Here is a 16,179-nt window from a genome sequence, read left to right as displayed (position 1 = left end):
CAGCTGCATGTCCTCCATTCCCCCCAATCAGTGCTGGGGATGCTGTTGGGTGCCCCGAAAGCCATCACTCCTTCCAGGGCAAGGCCTCCACTCTCACCATCTCAGTGGTCTTCCCTCATCTCCCACCAGTTTGCCAGTGTTGTTCCTGTATTTGGGACCCAAACTGAAGTCAGTACCCAGACAGGGTCTGACAAGGACCAAGCAGAGGGGACAGTCCCTGCCCCCCCGGCCCTCGGGCCATGTCCTGCTCACACCACCCCAGGCACCGCTGGCACTTGCTGCTGCCCAGGCACACAGGTGGCCCTGGCTCAGCTTGCTGCCTACCAGCACCCAGGGTTATGCCCCAGAGCTTCCCCCTCCCCAGGGCTGCAACTCGCTGGGTTGCTCATGGAGATGCTGGACAGAACAGGCCCCACCCAGACCCTGCAGGACTCCGCTTGATACCAGCCTCCAGGCAGCATCTGACACATAACCACCACCCTGTGAGCCCACCACCCAGCCAGGTCCTCACCTGCCAACATGTCCTCCCTCCCAGACCAAAATGTCACAGCTCAGGTACAAGAACATTGAGGCAGACAGTGCCAAAAGTCTGGCTAGAGCAGACATAGATGGCATCTGCTGTTCTTTTATCATCCCCACGACTTTGTTGCAGAAGGCAACCAGGTGGGTCAGCTGTGATTTACCTTTGGTAAATCCTTGCTGATAGCTCCCTGTCATCTTCCTGCTGTACCCACATGTGGGCTGCAGTAGGTCTCACTCCTTGATTTTAGCTGACACTGATGGGTGGTTGGCTGGCCTGTGGTTCCTCAGGCTGGCTTTTGCCCTTTCTTGAAGGCAGTTGTGACATTTGCCTTTCTCCACTTGTTGGGGACCTCCCTGATCTCCGCAACCTGTGAGAGCTGATGGAGAAGAGCTGCATAGGGGCATCAGTCACCTCCCTCAGCACCTTGGGGTGCAGCCTGAGAGGTCCCAGGGACATATGTGGGCCAGGTGCTCCTGCCCAATCCCTGACTTGGCCACCATCCACAGCTGGTAGCTCCTCTCCAGCTTGAGCCCCATCACTAAACACAGACACCTGGCAGACCTTATTGATGACAACAAAGAGGGTGGTAAGAACCTGCCTCATTAGTGTCTGCTGTCACTGTATCACCTTCTCCATCTGTAGTGATCCTGACAGGGAGATCATTGTACATCAGGTAGTCTGTGATCCACATACCAGTTAACCAGAGTACACCCAGGCCTTGCTGTGCTGCACTGCATGTATGACTTGGTCTTCAGGCTGTGTTCTTCTGCACAAATTCCTTGGCTGCAGGACAAACTCAGCCAACTAATTTTAAGAGAGGAGCCTGCAGACAGCTCCCGCTCATCACTAGCAATTATACCACCTGTACCACCCTGCCTTCATCTAAAAGTGCAGCAAGAAATTCTCTTGAGACCACTGTTTCTGCTTGCCAGCAGAACAGACAAATAGAGTTGTTTCTTCAGAAGAAAATCCTGTAATAGCTTGAATGAGCAACATGGGTCAGCCTTTCAGGCTCTTCGCAGTGTGCTGCACGAGGACTGAAGGACCATTCAATAACAAGAAGTTGTCCTTGACACCCTCTAGCAATCTCCTGGATGGATGGTGACCTGACGCATTAAATTTCCCAATGAGGATGGGGGTCTGTGACACAGAGACTTCCACAGGTTGTTCAGAGAAAGCTCCATCTACTTCCTTGCGCCGGTCAGCGGTCTGTAACACATCCCACCATGGTGTCATGCTTGGCAACCTCCCCTCTGACCCTGACCCACAAGCTCTTGTCCAGATCTGACCCACACACATCTGAGCTGCTCCTTCACACAGGTGGCAGCCCCCTTCCTCCTCTTCCCTGCTTGTCTCTCCTGAAGGGCTCGTTTCCATCTGTCACAGCACTCCAGCCACATGAGCTGCCCCACCACATCACAGGTATCCCAGAGATGCTGCAGCTGTATGACTACATGCTGAGCTCTCATCCCTTCTGCTCAACTCCCAGGCTGTGTGCAGATGTGCACACACCCTGGAGGTGAGTGTCCTTTTGTCCCCCAACCTGCACCTTTGCTTTCTGCCATTGACCCACCATTTTCTTACTTAACTCTTGCTGTAATCTGTCTCCCATGTCACTCCTAGTTTAACAGTCTCTTCAGTGGGCTGGCCAGCCTCTTGGCAAAGATGCTTTTGGCACAACAAGTGAGAATGAGAAAATGACAGCTGATTTCTTAAATTCAGAAAGGTGGGACTCAGAGGGCAAGCTAAGTTTTTTCAAGGTGCCCTAATCTGCTGCATGACAGGTCACTCTGAAATCCAGCTCTTCACTCACTGGATCACAACTACTGTACACTGACTGTTCCCCAAACACATACACATGTAACTTCAGCTCAGCTCTGCCATAGGGTAGCTGATTTCTCCCTGAAAATATTTTGTACTTAGCCCATCTGATTTTTAGCCTCTAGGACAGGACCAATGACCTAGTTCACAGCTGTAATTTCATTGATGTCACAGCAACATAAAAGAGAAAAGTTGTATTTCATGTGTTTGTATATTTCTCTCTTGTCATTTTGTTTCTGAGCTACTGTAAATACCCTGTGGGAAAAATCAGCTCAAAAGCAATAAGAAAAAGCTATTATCTTTCAACAATAAAGAAAAAAGTCACCATAATCAGAAACTGTACAGCAGAAGAGCCATTCAGCTCCTTGTTTACTAAACTAGAACTCTATACTGTGCAGCCCCTAGTTAAAATGGGTTGAAAACCCCACATAATTCAGAGGCTGGAAATACAAATAACACTCAAGATCTTGGTAGAAAGAAGCCAGACTTTCCTTTTTGATGGTCAGAAATTTAACGTGATCCAAACTGTGATCTGTCGTTTTGAATGACAAAACTTTCATCCATTTGAGCTGGGGGTTTCCACTCAGCTTTCTGTTACCAGAGCTACACAAGCAGATGAGGGAGAGAGAGGAAAACAGCGGAAAAGGCTTCATTTCTAAAGCAATAGCTGTACTTTAGTCCCTCAACGTGTAACCGCTTTACTCAAAATGTAACTGAAGTCAATACATTATAAATAAAGCTATCAGCTTTAAACGTAGAGATTGTTTAGAGGCAGCCACGTGTGTGACCTACAAAACAACTCCCTCTCTATCACTCAGGGACTAAAATCAGAACAACCTAAGTAAAAAGCCCTGCTTTGGTAAAGAGCTAAGGCTGCAAATTATTCTTCAGGAACTAACAATTAAAGAAATAAAACAAAGGTCAACTTCTAGGATAATTACTTGTTACTTTTTCATTGAATAAGTGTGAGACATCAGCAAGTTCTACAACCATGTGAAGAAAAGGAGTGTTGGAAAATTCAGATATTGTCAGACAATACCTGATAAGAAGGATGCAGAAAAATAACATAGCTATTCTCACTACTAACCACAACATACAATTACTAATTTAGAACTTCTGCATTTGACGGAAAATCTAAAGCAAGCCTTAATACAAAGGAAATTAGTTCTTCAAAATGCAGAATTTTCCTTTTCTTGCACAAGGACACCTACCTAAACGGCTTTGCAAGACATTCAGATGAGACCCTTCGTGCACAACAAACACACACAGTTACTCTGCATCTTCTTTTGAAGAAATCTCAGTTTTAAAGTAGTAAATTTGTCACATAGGTTAAACCCCAGAGATTGCGCTAGAGAAGTGATATTCTAAGTTTTCAAGGAGGTGCTGAAGGATTACCTACAACAGCCTTCACCTATCCAAAACTGTCTGCACAAGTAGTGGCCTCTCCCCTGAGGCACATGAGAAAAGGCTGTTAAGCTAGCCTGCTTAAGGAGCAAAATAAAGCAAGTCCACACATCCTGGCTAGTTTCTAGATAATTAACAACACTGACCAAAACCAGCCTTTCTTAACTAAAAAGGCACAAAATTAAGCTGATACCCCAGAACAATGGTATTAAGACAAGGTTAGGAAAGAACCATGAAAAAACAAAAAAAATACACGTGCACAGCAGGACTTGTGCCATCCTCCTGCTTCAGCGCTGAACCCAAAAGTTCTCCTCAGATCAGTGACAACCTTTAAAAAGTAAGCTGTGGCAGACAAATAGAAGTTACTCCAAGAACAACACAGTCAGAGACACAAGGCTGGGGGGATACCATAATGCTCATGCTAAAAGGATTTAAGTCTTACTTTTTTTTTTTTTTCTGGGATTGTTTGGGGACAAGGAGGAAGGAAAAGAAAGGTCGTGGTGGGAAATGTCTTAAGGATTAGTATGTTCTAGCATTGCTTTGGAAAATGATCCCATGTGAATTATTCTTTTCTTAGTTTCAGAAATCCTATGCTCTCTTATTAAAAAAAAAAAAAAAAGAGAAGTGTGTAAATGAAGAAAACACAAACTAATAGCTACCCATTCACAGAAGTGTTTTATTAAAAAATAAAGCTAAATTAAAAAAACACAAACAAATAAAAAAAACAACTTTCAGAATCAATCATTCCCACCTGTCCTGCAATTTATGGAATTTAGTAATTTAAGCGTAATGCAAATCCACTAGTATAAATACACCACGTTAGTACTGCTTTGGAGAAGATAACAGAAAGAAGTTGCTCATTTATTCAGAAAGATTCTGGAGATGTAAAGATTAATCCAGACTTCCAATTCTGGCCGAACGCGTGCAGCCTGGATCTCATTCATGGTTCTGCTCGGAGTAGGAATTCATCTCTGCTGTAAGCCACAAGAACCACTTCATTTAGAACAACAGAAACTCAACATGCCCTACAAAAAAACTGAATCCACAACTGCATTGTGCATTTTTCTGATGAGTTCTGGTAATAGAACCCTTACCTGGGAATTCAATTTAAGACACTTACTGCAAGGAGAAGATAGTGTATGCTGAAAAAAAAAAAAACCCAAACCCCTAAATTATAGTGGTTTAACCTACCCCGTAGTACATATGAATGCAATGCTCCTCCCCTTCCCCCCCGTTAAGACAATACTGTTACTTTCTCTGATGCTTTCTTGTTGCCATGGCATCCTTTCTACCGTAGGTCTCTTCAACCTATGTTATTTCCCCAGTTGGCACTCAACCTCTGGGCATCTTCCCCCCCAGCTCCAAAGCTCATAAATATATGTTTCTTTCTGAAATAATAGATTGGATCTGTTGAATGAGACATATCACTCCAGACCTCAGAGAGTCAGCTTTTGGTAAAAACACAAAACATTGCTCTAAACACACGAGGGCTGAGGTTGTACTTGGACAGTGGGTAGTTCATCCAAAATCTCTGCAGTGTTTTTTCAGCACCTAGCACTAGGGTTCTGATCCCAAGGAAAAAAGACCGTCAAGCACTCTAATAAATGTCACTCACTCCATCTACTTGAACACTCAATTTGTTCTCTCACTTTCCATGTATATTTTGCAAGCTGTTTGTCTTCCTGACATGTCATCTATGCATCTTCATCAAGATGTCTGTCCATCCACCTCAGAGATCCTTGGCATATCCCGCCGAGCTGGCTGAAGACAGACAACCCACCGAGGAAGACGACACCTTCCCGAGAAGAAAAACCTCAGCTTCCCAAGCGCATGTTTTCAGTCTACCTGCCTTCAACTCCATCGCTTACGGTAGCTGCCGCTTTCCCCCCAGGCGCACAGCGCAAGCACAGGTCTCCGGCCGGCACTTCCCAGCCGCGCCGCCGGCCGACACGGCGCCGGGAGCTGCGCCGAGCCCCGCCGCTGAGCGAGCGCGCTCGCACGCGCGCGGAAACCGAAGCGGCAGGCTTGCACCTGTTGCAACTACACCGGCGGGACGGACGGACGGACGGACGGACGACACGACACGACACACGGACGGATTTCTTCCTCCCGAAGCGCAACAGGTTTCTGAACAGCCCTCACCCACCTCACCCCAGCGCCCGGATTCGCGAGGTGGCCGGGCGGAGGAGCCCGGTCGCGGTCGGTCACTTACCGGGGGCGCGGGCGCGGAGGGGCCGCCGCGCTTGGCGGATCCGCGCCGGGAGCTCAGCCGCCGCCAGGACTCTGCCAGCCGCCCGCGGCCGCCGCCCGCCGTCCCCTCGGCGGCGCAGCCCCGCTCCGCCGCCCCGGGGCTCCGCCGCCTTTGCCCCATGGCCCGCCGCGCCGCCCGGCCCCGCCGCTCGCCTGCCGCCTCTCCCCGCCGCCCTTAGCTTTAACGACGGCGCCGAGAGACGGCGGGGCGGGTGACAGGGGGTAGGGGGGGCGGGCTGGGGCGGAGCGGCACCGCCCGCCCTCCACGGCCGCGGGAGTGCCTGGGGGAGCCCCGCCGCCCGAGCGAGGGGGGGCGAGCGGCGGCCGGCCCCGCGGGCGGGGGCGCCCGGGGGAGCAGCTGCAGGAGGGGTGGTAGGGGACACCCCCCTGGGGGGTGGTCGGGCAAGCGCGGCGTGCTGGGTGGCTGCTAAAGCCCATCATATGCCACAGCAAAACCAGAGTTTTAACCTAGGGTGTAAGCCGAAACGGGGCGGTAAGTGAAAGGGGCAGGTAGCTGCACTTAAGCAGGTAGCAGCTTAAGCTGTGCTTAGCTGTGACAGGTTACAACACCTGTTCAATTCAGTGTCTAGATCTCGCCAAAATCTTGCCAGGAGGCTTCTTCTCATTAAACTAAATTAGCAGTTCTACTGAACTAGATTAGTAGTTTCCCCATAATAAAACATGTCCAACAGCACTTACAGTTGTACAGCTTCCACACTAAGTCCTGCGTTTCCCCCTCCTGTTTACACTTAGGAGACGGAAATGCCAAGGCAGAAGCAAAAGATGGCATGCTACCTGTTGGTAGGGCACACCTTGGGGGGGGCCTGCTTTTCTGTCTTAAATTCAAAGAGGAGCGTCTCTGGAATTAACCAGCTCTGTACTAACACTGGAAGGGTCTCCTTTGTCCTGGTCAGGGTGCTAGATTTGACATGCACATTGGGTTCATCAGCTCTGTGTGCTGACCACAGGGCGCTGGTGCGGAGCCACAGAGGAAAGCTGCCTCTCCTTCGCCCTCCAAACTCACTGCTGATTTGCCATCACAAGGTGGGAGGATGCCCAAGTTGCCACGGCTGAACTAACAAGATGGCTGGTCAGCGTGTTAACGTGTGAGCTCAGGCAACAGCATTACAAAGTAAATATTTCGTCTTGTTCTACACAGCTGTGTAAAACCCATAAAAATTTAGATAGACACTGTTTTTCAGGGATCATTAAAAATATAGTGAGTGTTTTGTAGGCATTAAACCATCAACTTGTAGTTACAACTTAATCCTTCTTACAAAGATTTCTTAGAAGACCATTTTACTAAAGAAGTCAGATGTCTGGTGCTTTTCTGACTAGCTGAACTGTATATTTAAAAAGGATGATATGACATTATAATGAATAATAGTATTCTAGTTATAGCCACATGTCCTGGCTTCAGATGGAATAAAGTTAATTTTCCTCCTAGTACCTGGTACAGTGCTGTGTTTTGGATTTAGTATGAGCATAATGTTGATAACGTGCTGATGGTTTAGTTGTTGCTAAGCAGTGCTTACACTAGTCAAGAACTTTTCCAGCTTCCCATGCTCTGTCAGGGGCACAAGAATCTGGGAAGGGACACAGCCAGGACGGCTGACCCCAACTGGTTAGAGGGTTATCCCATACCATGTGATGTCATGCTCAGCGTATAAGCTGTGGACAGTTGACTGGGGGGCAGCAATCACTATTCAGGGATGGGATGAGCATCGGTCAGTGGGTGGTGAGCAATTGCATTGTGCATCACCTGCTTTGTATATTATTATTATTACTACTACTATTTTACTTTATTTCAATTATTGAACTGTTCTTATCTCAGCCCATGTGTTTTCTCACTTTTACCCTTCTGATTCTCTCCCCCATCCCACCAGGGGGAGTGAGCAAGCAGCTGTGTGCTGCTTAGTTGCTGGCTAGGGTTAAACCATGACACCAAGTACTGTGGGTACTTAAAATGATTTATGAAAGGATATATTTTCCTCAAAGTGTATCTAGTGCCATAATAATAAGCCAGAAGGGTCAGAGTTCCAAAGAACGTGTTAAATTCTCTAATAAATATAGACTGGAAGCTAATGACTAAGGATTTTGTTATGGCATTAGGTAGTCTAATGTCCTCCACACCCCTAATCACCCTCCAGACTGAATAAGTACCTTCCATTCAGTGGATATAGAGGTTATCTGGAGGGTCTTTTACTTCCAACACCTGTAACTCTAGCAAGCTACTTCATTTGGGTGAACTACTCATGAGTGATTTTAGCTTCATTTATTCCCCACTGAAGCACATCAGCATTTGGTCAGCTTTGTGGATTATGTCAATAAACTTTATCATTTTTAAAGACATCTACAGATCAACTCCTCTGATGTCTCCTCTATCTGCTGGCCATAACCGTCAAATTTCCTGACTCCAGTTCTTTTCTTTAATTATGCATTAGAGGAATCCAATGATTTTCAAATCCACACACACACACACAAATTGTAAGCAAATTAATTTTAAAAAATTCGAATTATGTAAAACCCAGAAGACATGCTCTTAAGCAGTCATGTTGGGAGGGTGGGGAATAAGAATCTCTGAAAGAAATAATGGACAGGAAATTGTGTCATTGTTTGTCAGTAGTCTTGTTTAATTCTTTGGCTGCTGGAATACAAAGTTTGGTGCCTTCACCTGTTTAATTACACAAATGGCACTGTACTCCTTATTCAGCTCACAGTACCATGTAAGATACAACAGAAAAGCAAGCAAATAGGCCACAAACTTCAAGCTAAAATAGGACAAAATTATAGCCAAGAGCAATTTAAGCTTCAGTAAGTCTAATACACACACAGAGGTCATTTAAGTCATATCAGAAGGTCAAATTTTGTGAAAAGCAATTCACATGTCAATAGACATGAAAATATTGTTTCTTTTAAGATGTTACGGCTGAAGTTGCAGCACAGAAAACAGCTTCCTGCTTCTTATTTCAGTCCATAATTCATCTGACCCTGACAATCCAAGTGCCAGTCACCTTTTGTATAAACCATCATAACAGTAAGTTTCAACTTCTTATATGGTCTGACAGGATTTAATGCAACATGCATGTTTAATAACCACCTACACAGGATTGGTTTGTAACACTTATATTATACACACCATATGTTTATTTCTCATGCGCTTGTAAACATTGCTGTTACGGCTCTAATCAGGCATACTATATGCCTGGTAAGAAAGTATTTTCATCCTGAGCAGAGAAGGACATGACTGCATATTATGTATACAGTTGCCTGACATCCTTATGTCAGTCTTTCTCATTCCATCTACATGTTTGTTGTTCACAGTCATTTATAAGTACATTCAAATATTTATCAAGAATTACAAGAAGGCATGTCAATAGGTGGTGATAGGGCTCCATTTGCCTGGACTAGCAAAGGACTCTAGCAGAGTCCAAGACCCACTGAATAAACCTGGGACAAGTGTGAACTACTCAGAGGCTTGGAAGCAGTCATTCAGGGACTATGAAATGTTTTAATTTCACTTCGCGTTAGCAAGACAGAAGCTATAGAGTAATTTAGGTTGGAACCAGCCACTGGAGGTCACCTGGTCTAACCCTCTGCTTAAAGTAGGCCCACTTAGATCCACTTGCTCCAGGCTTTGTCCAGTTAGAGCTTGAAAAAACCTGGAACTGAAGATTTCATAGCTTTTTTTCTGGACAATTCAGTGCTTAAGCATGGTCTCAGTGAAAAAGCTTTTTCTTATAACTAATTGGAATTTCTTATGTTCCCACTTGTGTTTGTTTCCACTCCTCGCTTCATCATACACCTTCAAGGACGGTCTGGCTCCATCTTCTCTACACCTTCCCATTCAGCAGTTGGACTGAAGTTGGACAATTAAGACTCCCTACAGGCTCTGTCCTTAAGGCTGAACAAACCTGTTCCCCCCATCTCTTCCATCAGTCACGTGGATGAGGCCTTCTACAGACAGCTAGAAGTAGCCTCACATTTAGAGGGCCTGGTCCTTACAGGAGAGCTTCAACTACCCCAGTATCTGCTGGAAGAACACCACAGCCAGGCATAAGCAGAATTTGGCCTCTTCATGGATCTGCTTGAAAGAGTCCCATAGGAAAAGAACCTGAAGCAAAGAGAGGTCCATGAGAGCTGGTTGATATTCAAGGATCACCTCCTCCAAGCTCAACAGTGGTCTATCCCAATGAGCAAGGAAGTCAGGCAAATAGACCAGAAGGCCTGCACGGGTGAACAAGGAGATCTGGGCAAAACTCAGATGTAAAAGTAAGTATACAGAAGGTGAAAGCAGGGATGGGTAGCCTAGGAAGAATACAAAGATATTGTCCTAGCACACAGGGATGACGTTAGGAAAGCCAGTGCCCAGCTGGTGTTGAACCTGGCACAGATGTCATGATCAAAGGCCTGAGAATTAAGACCCTTGTGGATATTTCATACTTATGATGCAAGAAATAAAAAAGGAAAGCAATCATAAATACTATGTCCATATGTACTATTCCTTGCTGTGTTCCTAGGAACAGTTTTTGGCATCCTCTTCCTGTTAGTGAAGAATGGATTTGTGTTGATTTGTAGATATATCTGCTTCAGGCAGAATCAGATTGCTGTCACAGCAGCATGGTGTTGCCAGAGGTATTGAAAATCTTCCTTGGGACTGTCATCTTTGCAAGTCTATCATTGCTATAGTGTTGTAAGGCACAGGCAACTGACTTTTGGGACAGGTGGCTTGAAAGTAGTTCTGCTTTTGCCTCAAACTCATGAGAGAAAAAAGTCATGCTGTTGCTTCTAGTGAGTGCTTATATATATGCTGGAGGGCAGCAGAATCCATTTTGCCTGGATGTTATCCTGGGAGCTACAGGTGTGGGTATTTCTCAGCTGATTCTACCTGCAGTACAGCAGTCTTTCCTACCTCCCAGAAGCAGCTGACGACAAATAGGCCCTAAAGAACAGGTTCTCCCCTCCATACTCTGATGGAAAATGAAGCAAAGAGGCAGCAGTGAGCAGCACCAAGATAATGTGAGTGTAGCACAGATGCAGGCTATGGTGCCACTGCTGAAATAGCATCCTAGGTCCATGGTGAGGGAAGTAGAAACTGGAAAGAGACTAAGATTGGGAGAGAGGAGACACAGACTTTTCCCAGTGGACAGCAAATGTTTTGTCTGGTCTTTGAGGTTAATGGAAGAAAGTCTGGGATGAGTTTTGTCCCTTCATTTGTCCTCAGCATCTGTACACTTGGAAAACACATGTAACTATTCTCTATATTTGTACAAATTATGAAAGGAAATGAGAAAAGACATTCACTTTTGAAGATACGAGAGGGCTTTAATCTTTCAGTGGAGCAGTATTCCCAAACACAGCATTTGTATACTTTGTTACCTCCTAAAACCAACTCTTTATGACATAAAGTAATTGGAAATAATTTGGGTATTGATTGTGCTTACCCTAGGATGTAATGTTTATTTTTCAGCTACTTCAGCAGCTTCGCAAATAAGTTTGGAAGTCTCTGCTAGTCATCCTCAGACATAGTGGGCATATTACCTGGGGTCCTGTATTCAACATGTGTTGTGTACTACCACCAAGCAAGCAGAAACGTGAGCAGATCAAAGATTAGCACAGAACTAAACTACCACAAACAAATGCAAAAGAGTGGAAAAATTAATTCCATGTGGAAAATAGTGCTGGGCAGTTTTGGGTAGATTTCTGTAGAACGTTTAATTTTGTTCTTATGATACTAGGAAAGAACAAAGAGGAGTAAATTTTTTAGTATTTATTAAGTTATTCTATATTTAGGTGAAGTAGCAAACCTAGCTATTCTAGTAATTCCTGTGGCAGTCTTCTTGGGCAATGAAAAACACACATTTTGCCTCACCTAGGGCTAGGTGAACACTGATACCTTGTAAGCACCCAGCTGGCCAGTGTAAAACCTCTGATTTCTTACTGCTTGTTTGTATCTCTTTACTTAATAAAAGCACTTTCTTTTTTTGTTTAGTGAGACTTATGGGAATTTAACTATCAGACTTCTGCCATTTTTTTTCCCATTGTGTAAAACTGGTCAATATGTTCAAAAGCTAGGTGGTGAAACCAGAGGAAGAGAGATGGCCAGTTTGCTTTGGATACCTTCCTGAATATAAAGGAAGGACACCAGTTCAATTGCCTTTTTCTACTTCATAGTCACTTCCTCTTTGTGCATTCCCTCTAAAAACTAACTATAAACAAGATTAATATTATAAGTAATTAAATTAAAAGTTATTGTCAGAGACATTTGGGAAAGAATTCAGCTGAAATAACTTGGCTGAACTAAAAATGCAATAGGGATCAGTAATTAAGAATGTGTGGTGACATTCATGTTTTTGGAAGTGGGGAAAACTCTTTGCTTGTTTGTTCTTGTTTTCTCTCTTTCATTGCAGAATTACAGAAATCAAGATGCATGTATAGCAAAGCCTGTAAGAGTGAGGTGGTACCCATGGTAAAGGCATACTTAACCCACTGGACACACACCGGTCCATGGGACCTCATGGGATGCATCCAAGGGTGCTGGGGGAGCTGGCTGATGTCAATGTGTGAGGCCACTCTCAACCACCTTTGAAGGGTCATGGCAATCAGGGGAGGCTCCTGATGGCTGGAAAAGAAAAGGGAAACATCACACCCATACTCAAGAGAAGCAAAGAAGACCTAGGGTACTGCAGACTAGTCAATCTAACCTCAATCCCTGGGAAAGTATGGAGCAAATACTCCTGAAAGCCATTTCCAGGATCATGAAGAATAAGATGATGATTAGGAATAGCTAGCATACTTTTACCATAGAGCACTCAAGCCTCAGTGACCTGATTGCTTTTTGTGATGACATAACTGGCTGTGGGGACAAGGGAAGATCAGTGGATGTTGCATAGCTTGACTACAGCAAAGCATATTATATGGTTTCACATAGTACCCCTCTAGTCAAACTGCTAAGATATGGACTGTATTTGTGGATAACAAGATGGATGGGAAACTGATGAACCATTAGCCTCAAAGAGTTATGATCAGCATAAAGTACAGTACAAAGTCCAGCTGGTTGGTAGATGGTTGCTAGTAGCATCCTTCCAGGATCAGTACTGTCAATACTGTTTAATCTCTTTAATAAAATAGATGGAGTCTGCTTTCAGCAAGTTCATAAATGTATCACACTGGCGGAAAGCAGTAGATACCTGAGGGGAAGACAGTGCTTCTATACAGAGGGATCTGTACAGGTTGGAGAAAAAAGCTAGTAGAAATCTCATCAAGTTCAATAAAGGAAAATTATTTTTTTATTTTACATTATGAACATTTTGTAAGATCTTACATCACAAGTAGCTCACAAGTATGAAATATCTGCAGGGCTTTCATTCCCAGGCCTTTGATCATGCTTTCATGACTACCTCAAGCTCCACAAAATTAAACAACTATTTCATAAACTCTGCCAACTCCATGAAAAGACATAAACAAATATTACATGCTTTCTTTGATTAGCTTTTCATGGAAGTAATTACTTCAAGGATATTACACCATTGCAGAGGGACAGAAAGGTTGTCTGTGAATTCTTCTTTTCAAAGTGTGGGTCATAACATAAAAATACAGATTTTCAAAGGTAAAGTTCTCTGCCAAACTTTTTTCTTTATAGAAAAAAGCAATCCCTCACAAAGTTTCCTCCTTCTGCAGAAGAATGAAAAATAATAATCCAAGAGCTGATATAAATTATTCACTTCTCTTGAAATGGGAACAATGTTACAGTTTCTTTCAAGTATCTGCTGCTAGAAGTGGGTCATACATGTCTGCTTTTTATCACCTGCTTTATGGAAGATTTTTTCCATTCTCCAGTTTACAGAGTTTTAATTAAGAAAGTTAAATACATCAGAATCAAAGTCTTGCAATGGTCTTTTTCAGAAATTCTGTACTACAGTTGCTGATTATGATTTGCGTTGCCTAACAAACACAGGGTTTTTACTTTTTTTATATCATCTTCCAGTTTTGTAGAGAGACAGATAAATCAAAGCCAATGCCAATATTCTTTGTTGGATACTTACAAAATGCTTGTTAAGTTCAACCGTAACACCTTGTGAGAGAGGTAGGACTCCAACACAACACAACTTTGATTTTGAAAGAGTGACCAACTTTAACTGCATGTAGAATGAATGAAGGTGACCATTCACTTTTCCATAAGTCAGGCAACAAAACCAGCCTTGAAACTCACTTAGAATTCATACTCTGACTGGCCCACCAAAATATCTGAAATATTAGATTTTAGGTAACAAAGATATCTTTGTTGAAATTCTTGGTAACTACCGCAATAAAATTTATTTTCTTAAGCACAAAGCTACATCAGTCTCTGGGTTTTGAAGGTTTTACATTAAATACTGCTTGTGACATTGACAGGGGAAAAAAAAAAGCTATAACCTAAATATGAATAGGCTTCTTGTTTCAAAACAAACTAAACATTGGATTAAAACAGTTTTATATTTTTTCTTCCATGCGATGTGAAACATGTGGAGGTAGAGTTTTGTTATATAGGATCATTAGAAAATGAACTTTATATCCTTATATTTACCTGAGTCATCATTGTAGGATAGTGGACTAAAAAGAAAAGCACCGTTGGCAATTTATGTCTGAAAAACAGAGTTAAAGTGACCTCCTGTGTGTCAGCCCAACTTCAAAACTGGACCAGGTGATGTTAACCTGTATATTTTTAATTCTGTCTAATGCCCTAGCCACCTGATCATTCTTGCCTTCGAGTATTTGGACAGGGGGACACTACAAACAGATAGTTTCTTTTCCGGCTCACTACCGGAAGAAGCAGTGTAGAAAAATACTGGCGATTAATATCTCTTTCTAAAACATGTCTGGACACCTCATTAAAGTATGACAGGACAAACAAAGGCATAATTTTTATGGTTTCTTGGAAGCCCTTACTGCAGTGTTTATTCAAGCTGAACTCCTCCTTCAGAGGGAAGTCATTCTGAGCACAGACTGCAAGATCAAACTTTCAACATTTATGTTTTAATTACGCTCAGTTTTTCTTTCTCCCGTCTGTTCAGATCAAAAGGTCACAGTCTCCACTACAATATTGTCAGAAACATTTGTAATACCTTAGAGGGCAGACAGCATGAACAAATTCTGTACAGTATTTTTACTAAGGCTGTTGTTCATTCTACACAAACACCAGAAAGCAAATTCCGAACAAAAGAAAGAATTGCTTGACTTGGAATTTAGCCTTTTTTTAACAGAAATGTTAAATTGAATATTCATTTCAAGACACATTTAGCACTTCATTATACAGCATAAAGAGAACATTTGATGACACAACATATTTGTGCTTAGACCGTGAAACTTGCCTGTAATGCAAGAAGTGAAGTTTTTGTAAAGCAACTCTACACAGAAGGCACAGGTGCTTATTCTGCCTTTGGGAGAGGGGCCCTTACAGTTCAAAACATATAAAGGCTTGTAAGCAATGTTCCTTTTGGGACCCATGCTGTCAAAATATCAAGTGCTTAAGAAACACCATGGCATTCTCACTATATGTGTGCTTTTGTTAACAATATGCAATTGTCAGTTAATGGAGGTGAATAAAGAAGTCAATATAGCAAGTGATCAAACAAAGAAGGCACCGATAAAAGAATTCCAATAGCAGTTTTAAAGACCTAGTTACAAATATCTGCTAAGTATCTTGGTCTCCATCACAGGTCAGGCCATTGTTGGATACAGCTGTCAGTGACTTTTCTTTTCACTCGAAGAGAATGAGTTATGGTTTTGAAAACTGCATTTTGAGAACTACAATTTATCTTCACACAGTCATTTTATTAAATTATTCTTTCACAATCAAGCGTGAAAGACAATCATAGAATCATTTAGGTTGGAAAAGGCCTTTAAGATCATCGAGTCCAACTGTTAACCTAACACTGCCAAGTCCACCACTAAACCATGTCCCTAAGCATTACATCTACATGTCTTTTAAATACCTCCAGGGATGGAGACTCAACCACTTCCCTGATCAGCCAGCTCCAATGCCTGACAACCCTTTCAGTAAAGAATTTTTTCCTAATATTGAATCTAAACCTCCCCTGGTGCAACTTGAGGCCATGTCCTCTTGTCCTATCACTTGTTACCTGGGAGAAGAGTCCAACCCCCACCTTGCTACAACCTCCTTTCAGGTAGTTGTAGAGAGT

Source organism: Phalacrocorax carbo, chromosome Z, assembly GCF_963921805.1.
Source record: "Phalacrocorax carbo chromosome Z, bPhaCar2.1, whole genome shotgun sequence".
Lineage (NCBI taxonomy): Eukaryota > Metazoa > Chordata > Aves > Suliformes > Phalacrocoracidae > Phalacrocorax > Phalacrocorax carbo.
Note: the sequence above shows the minus strand (reverse complement) of the source record.